At 45.9% G+C, this 11,252-nt stretch overlaps 1 long non-coding RNA gene across 2 annotated transcripts in view; it reads right to left on the reverse strand.

Annotated features, from left to right (window-relative positions):
• Positions 1 to 10,871, reverse strand: part of LOC125157193 (uncharacterized) — a 60,774-nt gene extending 49,903 nt beyond the window's left edge. For both annotated transcript variants that reach the window (XR_007148896.1, XR_007148897.1), the window contains exon 1: positions 10,704 to 10,871. This is a non-coding gene — a long non-coding RNA (uncharacterized LOC125157193). The remainder of the gene's footprint in view (positions 1 to 10,703) is intronic.
• Between the last annotated feature and the right edge of the window lie 381 nt (positions 10,872 to 11,252).

Genomic DNA, 11,252 nt, shown 5'->3' on the forward strand with positions numbered 1-11,252 from the left:
CGAGGCTGTGGGGGCGTGGCCTCGGCAGCCACCATGTTAGGGAACAAGGAGCTGAAGCTCCAACTCCAGGGCAACTGGCCTGTGGATCCTTACCCTCAGTGCAGGAACTAGCTCAGTGAGATTCCTGTGGTCTCAGGGCCACGGGGGAACCCAGAACTGGAGGCCCCAGGCTCAGCTGCCACAGAAACAGGAAAGGGAAGGCAGCAGCCACCCTGGGGTGGAGGCAGCATCTTGCAGACAGGATAGAAAATCTCCAGATTTGGTACTAGACCTAGACAAGGAAGAGTAATGCAGATGCCCTGCTGGTTAGAGCTAGAGCTGTGTTTTGTTTGCTTTGGCTCCCCCTACAAAGAGAATCTGGGTTCCAGGCCCCAAAGTATCCCAGGAAGCCCTACTTGTCCCATATGACAGAGCATGTAGATACAGGATGGAATGGGACAGAGACAAGATAAGTATATTGAGATGGACATCATCCACCAGAGTAAGGGGATCCAGATCTGTTTTTTTCACTACTTGTTGGGAAGGTTGCAGCTCAGAAACACCCTATTCCTCAGCCTGTCTCCCGGTGTATGGGTGTATGACCTGGGTCCTCTTGTTTGGGGACTCTTTTGGGATTTCCTATATGAGATCCATGTTCTGTAGGTGGCCAGAGGGGCACACTGAGACCACCTTGGTCTGGGGACCAATCAGACCATGTACGTCAGGATCTGGCCTTGGGGGCTCAGCAAAAGGTTCAACGCCATAAGCATAAAATGAAGGGACAGTGAGTGGGTTTCCACACCCTTCCACGAGGGGTGGAATCAACAAGTGTGGGTGGCAGGAGGGGTTGGGCCTGGAAATTTGCTTCCAGAACACCTCCCTCAGCAGGTAAAAGTTAGGCAAAGGGCATGAGCTACCCCAGAGGTTCTTCCAGAAGTAGGCTATCAGGACAGCTGAAGTCTAGAATGAACTGCTGTGTGCCCAGGAGTATGCACCTTGTTCCTGTCCCTGAGAAACATATTGATCTGTGATGAACAGGGGGGAGGGGATTCTCTCAACTTAACAGCTGTGAGCTTTAAGTACCACCTTCAGACCTCTTCTTGATTCCCCAGCTTCAGGGGCAAGCATGGGGTTGAGACCTTAGAGCGCCAAGAGTGAAAGGAAGCCAGGGCCATTCCTTCTCATCACTGAAGGAGTCTCACGGATTCTTGCGGAAGACGGCCAAGAGTGCCGAAGACTGCAAATTATGGGCCAGGGTGTCTGCCCTGCTCTAAGCCAAAAGGTGTGTTTGGAAGTCTGGGATCCTACAGACCCCAGTAGATGGCACCACAGTTGCTGATCAGATTCTTTAACTCAGGCAAAGGGCTCCTTCAACCTGGCTCCTTTTTCCTCGTGTGGGCTGTTCCCTTCCAGACTCTGCTTGCTTGCCGCACTACGCCTCAGACCCTTTGGCACGGAGTAGCCAGGCTCCGCATGTCATCTCTGAGCCGGACAGAGGAACGTTGCCGTCCTGCCTCTAGGACTGCCAACGGCAGCAGTCCTCCAGTGCCTGCAGTGGTGTTGGACTGGGCTTTATTCTGGCCAAGAGAGGCTTTCAGGGACCTGGTCCATCCAGGCCAAATGTGCTCTTGCTCCAAGGGGAAAGGGCACATGGCTGAACGCCTAAGCCTCCTGGATGGGGCTCCTTCAGAGATGGCTTCCTCCACTCCTGCCCGGACATGGCAGCCATTTGGGTGCCTGGCAGTCTCCCGGACCACGATCCTTATCACAGTGCCAGTCTCTGGAGCTTCCCTGACCCAATTCGGTCTTGGGTCACACTTACTCCCACGCCTAGTGGATCTCTTGACCTCCTAGGGACACTATCCTTGTCCCATACCTCACCCCCATCACTCCTCCCCAGGAAGTGAAGGTGTCTGGTTGGTGAGATTTGCAAAGTATCTCCTCTTGGTGGCAGTACTGCACCAGAAATGCCAAAGTGCCCTTCCACCCCAGGTCCTCTCCCTCCGCCCTTTCCTAAGGAAAAAAAGCCAGCCTGTGTTCAGCTTGGCTAACACAAGATGGTTCACCATCTTGGCCACTTGAGAGCAAAGGGGCAAATGCCTCAAAATCTGGCGCTCCATCCTGCAAGGCCTGGTCTCTGTAGAATCTTCTTAGCCTGCCTTCATGACACAAAAGCAATGACTCCACACCTAGGCACCCTAGCAGGGGACCTGAAAGTATCTCTATTTCTTTAACACTTTGCGTTTGCCACCCCCGCGGAAAACATTCGGAATTCTTATAGCTTGATACAAAGACAGTTGGTCCACAGGTACCAGCAAGAGGTCAAGTGAGGTAAACTCGCAATACAATAATCCTGTTAAGCTGGCTGATGTTACGTGACTGTTCACAGTTTTCAGATATGGATTATTATACTCATACATTGGTCAGAAATGGAACTACATGGTATTCTAAAGACACCTGTCCTTGTATCTGGCCTATATTCATTGTCTCAATGCTTCCCACGGGAAAGTTTTCAATGAAAAACAAGTATGATTTCTGTACACTTGTGAGAGTTATGCATTTCACTCTGGAGCATTTCCTATGAAGGCACAAGCCTTTGGTCTGGTTTCTGAGCGATCGGCACGTGCTACATGATGAAGACTTTACCTATGTCAGGCACACCTCTAGAATTCACTCTCCATGACTGTGGCAGACGCAGGGTGGAATAATCTCTGAAGGAACACACTGGCCAAGTAAAGGTATCTGAAGACAGCATAATCAGAAGGAAACGCATTCTGCTGGTGACTCCATGCCCCATTTTCCCAGCTGCTCCCACATTGTTCTGGCTGGGAATATCCGGCCAATTCATGTTTTCTTTTGGTTTTTTGGTTTTTTTTTTTTTTAATTTTTCTCTTGGTCTACACATTACCGTATTGCTCCAGAGGCCCGATGTGACTGAAAGCTGTTAGAAAAGCCTTTAAATCAACTGAGAAAATCAAGCAAAATTCTAAAGAGCCTCCACCACAAGCCATAAGACCCCCAAAGAAAGGCAAGTCACAATCTTATGTTATCCTTTCCATCTTTGAAAGCTTGTCCCATGCACACAGCAAACAACTGTTTGGGTGGAAGATTCAAATGTCTGTTTCTTCCTCAGTCTGCGTTTGCAATGACATAGAGGTATACACATATCCACTTGGAGATTTCTTTCTGGTTTCATATTGTAGGCGATTCATCAAACTTCAATCCTTCAAGGAACCTTTCTGCTTTTTCCCTCAAAAGAGGACACGCTTCTGCCAAGGATTCAGGCCCACGAGGACCACCATCTCATTCTTTCTATGGCAGGCAGTGTATATTCCCTCCCACGGCTGAGTAACAAGACATCCCACCATTCACCTCTGGAGGGTCCTTCTGGTCCCTTTCTACTTCTCACTTCTACAAATCCTGGGTGAAAGACACCCTCTTGGATATGCTCCTCTGCTCATTTGTGAATATAATCCTGCATTTTCAGAGAAGCAACAGAATGAATCAGAAATTCTCATGTACTTTCATTCAATTCTTGGATCAATACTGTCAAATGGTTTTCCAAGAGGCGGGTACCTAAACGCATCAGCCTAGATGTTCGTGGATGCTTGAATTTCAATCAGGCTTAGAAAAGCCCCCCTTCATGCCAAACTTCTCCAATTTTCAAGCATTTCAACAATATATTTTACTTTAGTTCTTGTCAGCAAAATAAGGGCCTGTGTACAATCAAAGCACAAATAGGAACAACAGAAGACCCTAAAGAAGAAAAAGACTAGCATTCTGTATTCCATAGTTTGAAGGGAGTCGCTGTATATCATGTTTAACAAAGCCTTGAAAAGAAAAGGCAATACAGAATTTACAGTTTTGTTTTATTTTGATCCTCTAAAATTCTGGTTTACAGGCTCTATAATACTCTAAACTTAGCCCATCTTGTTCGGTACACGAGAGTGTCTATGCCCTTTCCAAATTCATCAAATTGAGATCTATATCATCTTCTGGAGTCACTGGATTATCTGTTGCCCACAAAAACGAACATTAACTTTCAAAATCTTTGGAATTTCAGCAAATGTGTTAACGGAGAAATGCAAGGGTTTCAGGACCCTCCAATGAGATGGGAACAGTGGGAACATTTGAATTCTGTTTGCAACACTGAACGTAAGAGAGAAAACAAAATATTTCAGAGAAATGGATTTGTAATTTTTTACCCAACTTTTACCCACCCAGTGCCAGAAGATCCAACACTCAGAGGCATATGCTTCAAAACTTTTTCACCTTTCCTAGGGTTGGTAAGAACCAATAAGGAAAATATTTATACCCTTCACTGCCACCTAGAGGGTTAACAAAATTCTTAACCATCAAGGGCTCTACCAATATTTTTTTCAGGCCAATTCCACGGACAAATATCCCATTACTAAAGAGAATAAAGGAATTTATATTACCAATAATGAAAGATTATATGGCTAGGAATAATTGAACAAAAACATGAAACACTTCACAGGAGGTAAACTTTAAAGGGTCAAGAAAGACAGGAAAACACACTTAAACAAGAGTAAACATGTATTATATTCTTGAATAATAAGACTCAACCTCGAGGTGCCTGGGTGGCTCAGTTGGTTAAGAGTCCGACTCTTGACTTCTGCTCAGGTCCTGATCTCACGGTTTGTGACATGGAGCCCCACGTCAGGCTCTGCACTGACAGTGCTGAACCTGCTTGGGATTCTCTCTCTCTCTCTCTCTCTCTCTCTCCCTCCCTCCCTCCCTCTCTCAAAATAAATAAACATAAAAAATACTCAACCTCTTGAATATGTTGATTCATCATCAGTAAATTAATCAATCTATTCTAATCCCAAGAACAATCCAAAAGGCTTTTGAAGGCTTTGTTGTTGTTTTCCATTACTCATAAGGGACAATAAAATAAACAGGCAGGAATATCAGGACAGTTTTGATAATGAATGGCCACGTGGGGGGATGACTAGATGTGCCATATATAGAGAACACAAAGACCAAGACTAGACCCCAAAATGGGCCACTTTCTTACATCATACACAAAAATAAACTCGAAATGGTTCAAGACCTAAATGTAAGAACTGAAACCATAAAACTCCTAACCCACCCCCTCCGCCCCAAACATAGGCAGTAAACTCTTAAGACATCAGCCTGGGCAATATTTTTCTGGATCTGTCTCCCAAGGCAAGGGAAACAAAAGCAAAAATAAACAATTGGGGCTATGGCAAACTAAAAAGCTTTTGCACAGCAAAGGAGATCATCATCAAAATGAAAAAGCAACTTACTGAATGGGAGAAGATACGTGCTAATCATATATGCAATAATGGGTTAATAACCCAAAATATATAAAGAACTCATACAACTCAGTAACAACAACAACAAAAAAATCCTATTAAAAAAATGGCCAGAGGACCCAAAGATATTTTTCCAAAGACATACAGATGGCCAAGAGACATATGACAAAGATGCTTGATATTTCCTAACATCAAGGAAATGCAAATCAAAACTACAATATCACCTCACACCAGTCAAAATGTCTAGTATCAAAAAGGTAAGAAATAACAAGTGTTGGCAAGGATGCGGAAAAAGGGGAACCCTCATGCACTACTGATGGGAATGCAAACTGGTACAGCCACTCTGGAAAACAACATGGAGGTTTCTCAAAAAAATTAAAAATATAAATACCATAAGATCCAATAGTTCTACTACTGGGTATTTACCTGAAGAAAACAAAAACACTAATTCAGAAAGATATATGCACCCCTATGTTTACTGCAGTATTTACAATATCCAAGATATGGAAGCAACCCAAGTGTGTACTGATAGATCAATGGATAAAAATGTGGTGTGTATACACACACACACACACACACACACACACACACACACACACACACACACAATGGAATATTACTCAGCCATAAAAAAGAATGAAATCTTGCCATTCACAACAACATGGATGGGCTTAGAGGGTATTAGCTAAGTCAGGTAAGCCAGAGAAAGACAAATACCACGTGATTTCACTAACATGTGGAATCTAAAAAACAAAACAAAAAACAGCAGCATTTTCACAAATACAGATAACAAATGGGTGGTTGCCAGAGCGGAAGGGGGGGGGTGGGGCGGTGGGTGAAATAGGTGAAGGGGATTAACAAGTACAAGCTTACGGTTATAAGATAAATAAGTCATGGGGATGAAAAGTAAAGTATAGGGTATATAGTCAGTAATATTATAGCAACTTTGTATGGTGACAGAAGGTAACTATGCTTATTGTGGTGAGCATTTCATAATGTATATAATTGAATCACTATGCTGCACACCTGGAACTAATTTAATTTTTTTAAGTTAGTTTATTTTCAGTAATCTCTACATCCAACGTGGAGCTCAAACTCACAACCCTGAGGTCAAGAGTCACATGCATGGGGTGCCTGGGTGGCTCAGTTGGTTAAGCGTCAGACTCTTGATTTCGGCTCAAGTCATGATCTCATGGTTCATGAGTTTGAGCCCCACATCTGGCTCTATGCTCAGAGCATGGAGCCTGCTTGGGATTCTCTCTCTCCACTCTACCCCTCCCCCATTGCACGAGCACTCTCGCTTTCTCTCTTGCTCTCAAGATAAATAAACTCAAAAAAAAGTTGTGAAAAGGATTCACATGCTGTTCCAACTGAGCCAGCCAGGTGCCCCCCCCTGAAACTAACTTAATACTGTATGTCAATAACACTTCAATTAAAAAAAGGAGAACAGACCCAAGGACATACAAGAGTTTAGTATATAAAAGGTAGGCTCCCAAATCTGTGGACGTAAAGACAGATTTGGGGGTCGCCTGGGTGGCTCAGTTGGTTAAGCATCCAACTTAGGTTCAGGTCACGATCTCATGGTCTGTGAGTTCGAGCCCCCGCATCGAGCACAGAGCCAGCTTAGGACTGTCTGTCCCCCCCATTCTCCTCCCCCATGCACACTCACCTTCTCTCTCTCAAAAATAAACATTAACAAAAAAAGGACAGATTTGGGGCAAAGGGGTACCCAGGTTCTTGGTTCCACATTTCACACAAGAAGTCAGGATAAACTCTATATAGATCCAAGAATTAAATATTCAGTGAACAGAATCATAAAACCCTTAAAAGCACAGGCTGATTCCTTAATAACCCTGCAGCAGGGAACGCCTTTCTACCTTTGATTCAAAATCCATCAAAGAAAACATGGATATATATGAACATGTAAAATTCACCATATTTAAAAAAAAAAACTTTTGTAAGCAAAGTCAGAAAAGCAATGATAAATAGGAAAAAATATTTTCAACTCACACTAGTCTTACTCAAATACAGGAGAAGCTGTAGGAATTATTTGAGGGGTGCCTGGATGGCTCAGTCGGTTAAGCGCCCGATTCTTCATTTCAGCTCAGGTTGTGATCTCACAGTCCATGGGTGCGAGCCCCACATCTGGCTCTGCAGTAATGGCGCGGGGCCTGCTTGGGATTCTCTCTCGCTCTCCATCTCTCTGCCCCTCCCTTGCTCATGCTCTCCCTCTCTCTCAAAAATAAACATTAACAAAGAAAATCATTTGAGTAACACCCAACAGTAGAAGATATTAACAGTCCACAGAGAAACACAAAAGTACCCTAAATATACAGAAAGGTTTCCCACCAACTAATAAGGAAAATCTAAACAAAAATTGCACTGTTATACAATTCCTTACACATCAAGGGTTTCTTTTTTTTTCAACGTTTTTTTTTTGGGGGGGGGGACAGAGACAGAGCATGAACGGGGGAGGGGCAGAGAGAGAGGGAGACACAGAATCGGAAAGAGGCTCCAGGCTCCGAGCCATCAGCCCAGAGCCCGACGCGGGGCTCGAACTCTCGGACCGCGAGATCGTGACCTGGCTGAAGTCGGACGCTTAACCGACTGCGCCACCCAGGCGCCCCACATCAAGGGTTCCTAATCGTGACCTGCCCCTCTGAGGGACCCGTATTACCAGTTTATTGTACTCTTTATATATGGACCATTTCTTGCCCTATGTTGAATCTGGCTCATCTTAAGTGGTTTCATTGCTATTTTCTTGCAAGGATTTGTCCCGCCCATGCAGACAGTCAAGTGCCATTTCACAGGTAGATGTTTTTACAAAGAACGGAGCCAATCTCTTTGAATACTTCAGATGGGAATAATCATACTGTAAACAGGGTACTAGTGAAAATCCCTAACGCTCACATTTCAATTGCCATCTCATGCCATCAGATCATCGCAGAACTTCTGTGAGCTGTTAAATTTTGGAAATAAGACCAAATGTCTGCCTCGGTATCAGTAACAAGAAACACAAGCACACCAGTAACGCTGTCATCTGGAAATAACTAGTGCTTTCTTTCCTTCTGGACTTTTTTCCCCGCATATATCGAGTTGGTTCGCTTCATACATATTTTTGTATTGGGGTATCCCCTGCTTCCCAAAAGTCTGAGTTCCACTACTTCACTTTTATAAAAGACCAACACTAGCATGGTAACAGTTTTTGTGAAAGCAAAAATCCTCGGATGTCCTTCAGTTAGCAAAAACAGGTACTACTACCAGTCTTTTTTTTTTTTAATTTTTTTAAATGTTTATTTATTATTGAGAGAGAGACACAGAGTGTGAGCAGGGGAGGGGTAGAGAGAGGGGGAAACACAGACTCCGAAGTAAGCTCCAGGCTCTGAGCTGTCAGCCCAGAGCCCGATGCAGGGCTCAAACTCACAAACTGCGAGATCATGACCCGAGCCAAAGTCGGTGGCTTGACCAACTGAGCCACCCAGGGCGCCCCACTACCAGTCTTTCTTAAAAGCAAAGTGGCCTAACACGAATGTTCAGGAAGTGCAGTATACTCTTAGCTTTATGCCATTTCAGCTTAGGTTTCAGAGGAATGTTCTCTAATTTCTGACAACAGGGGAAACCTGTATTGCCACTAGCCTTCATTATCTTTGATAACCTGAAACTACTTCTTTAAAAAGCTTGTTTCTTTCATTAGTAATCACCCTCCTTTCAGATCCTCCTATTCACAGAAAACTGTAAAAAGATGAAAACGTAAAGCACCAGTAATCCCATCACTTGGGGAAAGCCCCCCAAAATTTGGGGGTTTGATTAAAAGTATATGTGGAAATAGAATTATTTTAGGTCAAAAATCCATTACTAACATCTGTGCTGTTTGATGATAACCCATCAACTTTTTCAAAAAACTGTTCACTGAAAATCCTAACAAATTCCAGTTTGGTCTTTAAAAAGTTTTAAGAACTGAGATATGGTTAAAATTGGTCTGAAAGAGCCTCTTCAAAAATCCCACTCCTTCACAGTAAACACAATCAATAGCCTGGCCCTTCCACCTGCATTTTTTTCATTCATGAATCGCCAGCAGGACCTGTGTATCTGGATAGGTCTGCGACAAACAAACATGCACGTTTGCATGCAGGTAAAGCAAACTTTTGTCCTTTGTTCGTTTCTATGACTACAATAACACAACCTACATCTTCTTTTCAGATGTCGCCAGGGACTGAACAGGGTGTACATTTGTCATAAATAATCAAACATGGACAGAACAGATTTGTGGAGAGTAGGCACCCTTCTTTAAATGAGTGAAACACAGTAAGGCCAGTGCACAAATACCAAGCTCTTAAAAGTTTTTAATTTTTTTAATGTTTATTTATTTTTAAGAGAGAGACAGAACACGGGCCGGGGAAGGGCAGAGAGAGAGGGGGACACACAGAATCCGAAGCAGGCTCCAGGCTCAGAGCTGTCAGCACGGAGCCGGACGCGGCGCTCGAACTCACAAACCGTGAGATCATCGCCTGAGCTGAAGTCCGAGGCTTAACCGACTGAGCCATCCAGGCGCCCCTACAAAGCTCTTAAAAGTTTTAAACACACAGGAAGACAAGAGGCTGGATTCCTTCACTCAGGTCATTTCACCTCTTCAAATTTAGTCCCCGGCTAAGTTTCAAATCGCGAGGAGCACCAACGACTTGTGAAAATTAATCCTGGTCTCCCAAATCCCCTTAGTTCATTTAAAATAATGTGGACGACATATTATCTGCAACCTATTCTGTGAATCCGCTAGTTTCACTTAAATAAGCAATTTATAGGTCAGAACAGTTTCCTTAAGCCAGTCATTGGCACTGGGTTTCTTACAAGATTTTCAAGAAAGTTTGTCCGAAATGAGTAGAGAATTGAGCCCAACACGGGCCAAGGACACCTATTCTTCCCTCAGTTACACGAAATGTCACTTTTCTGGCGATACATTCCGAGGAGCCCTCCATCCAAACCAACCGAGCAGAACCTCCTGCGGCCACGTAAGTGGGGAAGAAGGCGAGGGTCCAGAGTGGGGATTGGGGACAAGGATCCGCGCCCTCCCCACCCCCACCCCGCAGCCACAGGGAAACGCTCCCAGGCCCACAGACCAGGAGGCCCGAGAAGGCGCTCCTGGGAGGCTCCCCCTACACGCTCCTGGGCACAGAACTTAGACGGCGGTACAATCCCGGAGCCCGCGCTCGCCCCGCCTCGGCCAGTCCCCTCCGGTCCCTCCAAGCCGGCCGGGCAGCAGCCACCGCTGGCCTACGTCGCACGCCGGGGACAGGCTGTCCACATTCTGGAGGACAGGGAAGGTCCTCGGGCCCGGAAGGGCCGCTCAAGCCCGGCCCCCCGCCCCCCGGTCCCCTCGCGCCCGAGAAGGGAAAGGAACGGCAAAGGGACGAAAGCCGAGGGACCCACCTGGCGGAGGCCGCGCGCCGGCGGGAAAAACAAAGTCGGCTCCGGTCCTCGCGCGGGGCCGCACGATAACGACTGCGCCCCCCGGCCCATCCCTGCCGTAAAGCTGCGCCCTCGAGGCCGTGGGTAGGCCGCCCCTCCCAACGTCGGCGCCTCCTCCTATTCCCCGGAGCGTGCGCAGGCTGGAGGTACGGGGTCGCGGCGGGGGCGGGGGCGGGGGCTGAGAATCCGGGTTCCTCGGTGTCGGCCCCGCCCAAGGGAGGGGTGGGACATTCCCAGGTGCTAGAAGGGGCGGGAAGAGGTGGGCGTGGGAAGCTCAGAGAGTAAAGCGGTCTTTTACCGTTTGCTCGGGAAAATCAACTTGTCCGCCGCCGGCAAGAGGGCACGTGGTGAAGGTGCTCAAACAATAAAACCGAAAATGTACCGTTCCGCAGTAGCAAAACTATTTAGGGGGAAAGAAGTTTCAATACGTACACTTTCAGACGAGGTTACACGTTTGCATCATTCATACGCCTGAGGTAATGGAAACTTTAACTGCTTCCTCCCCGGGTG

Source organism: Prionailurus viverrinus, chromosome X, assembly GCF_022837055.1.
Source record: "Prionailurus viverrinus isolate Anna chromosome X, UM_Priviv_1.0, whole genome shotgun sequence".
Taxonomy (NCBI): Eukaryota; Metazoa; Chordata; class Mammalia; order Carnivora; family Felidae; genus Prionailurus; species Prionailurus viverrinus.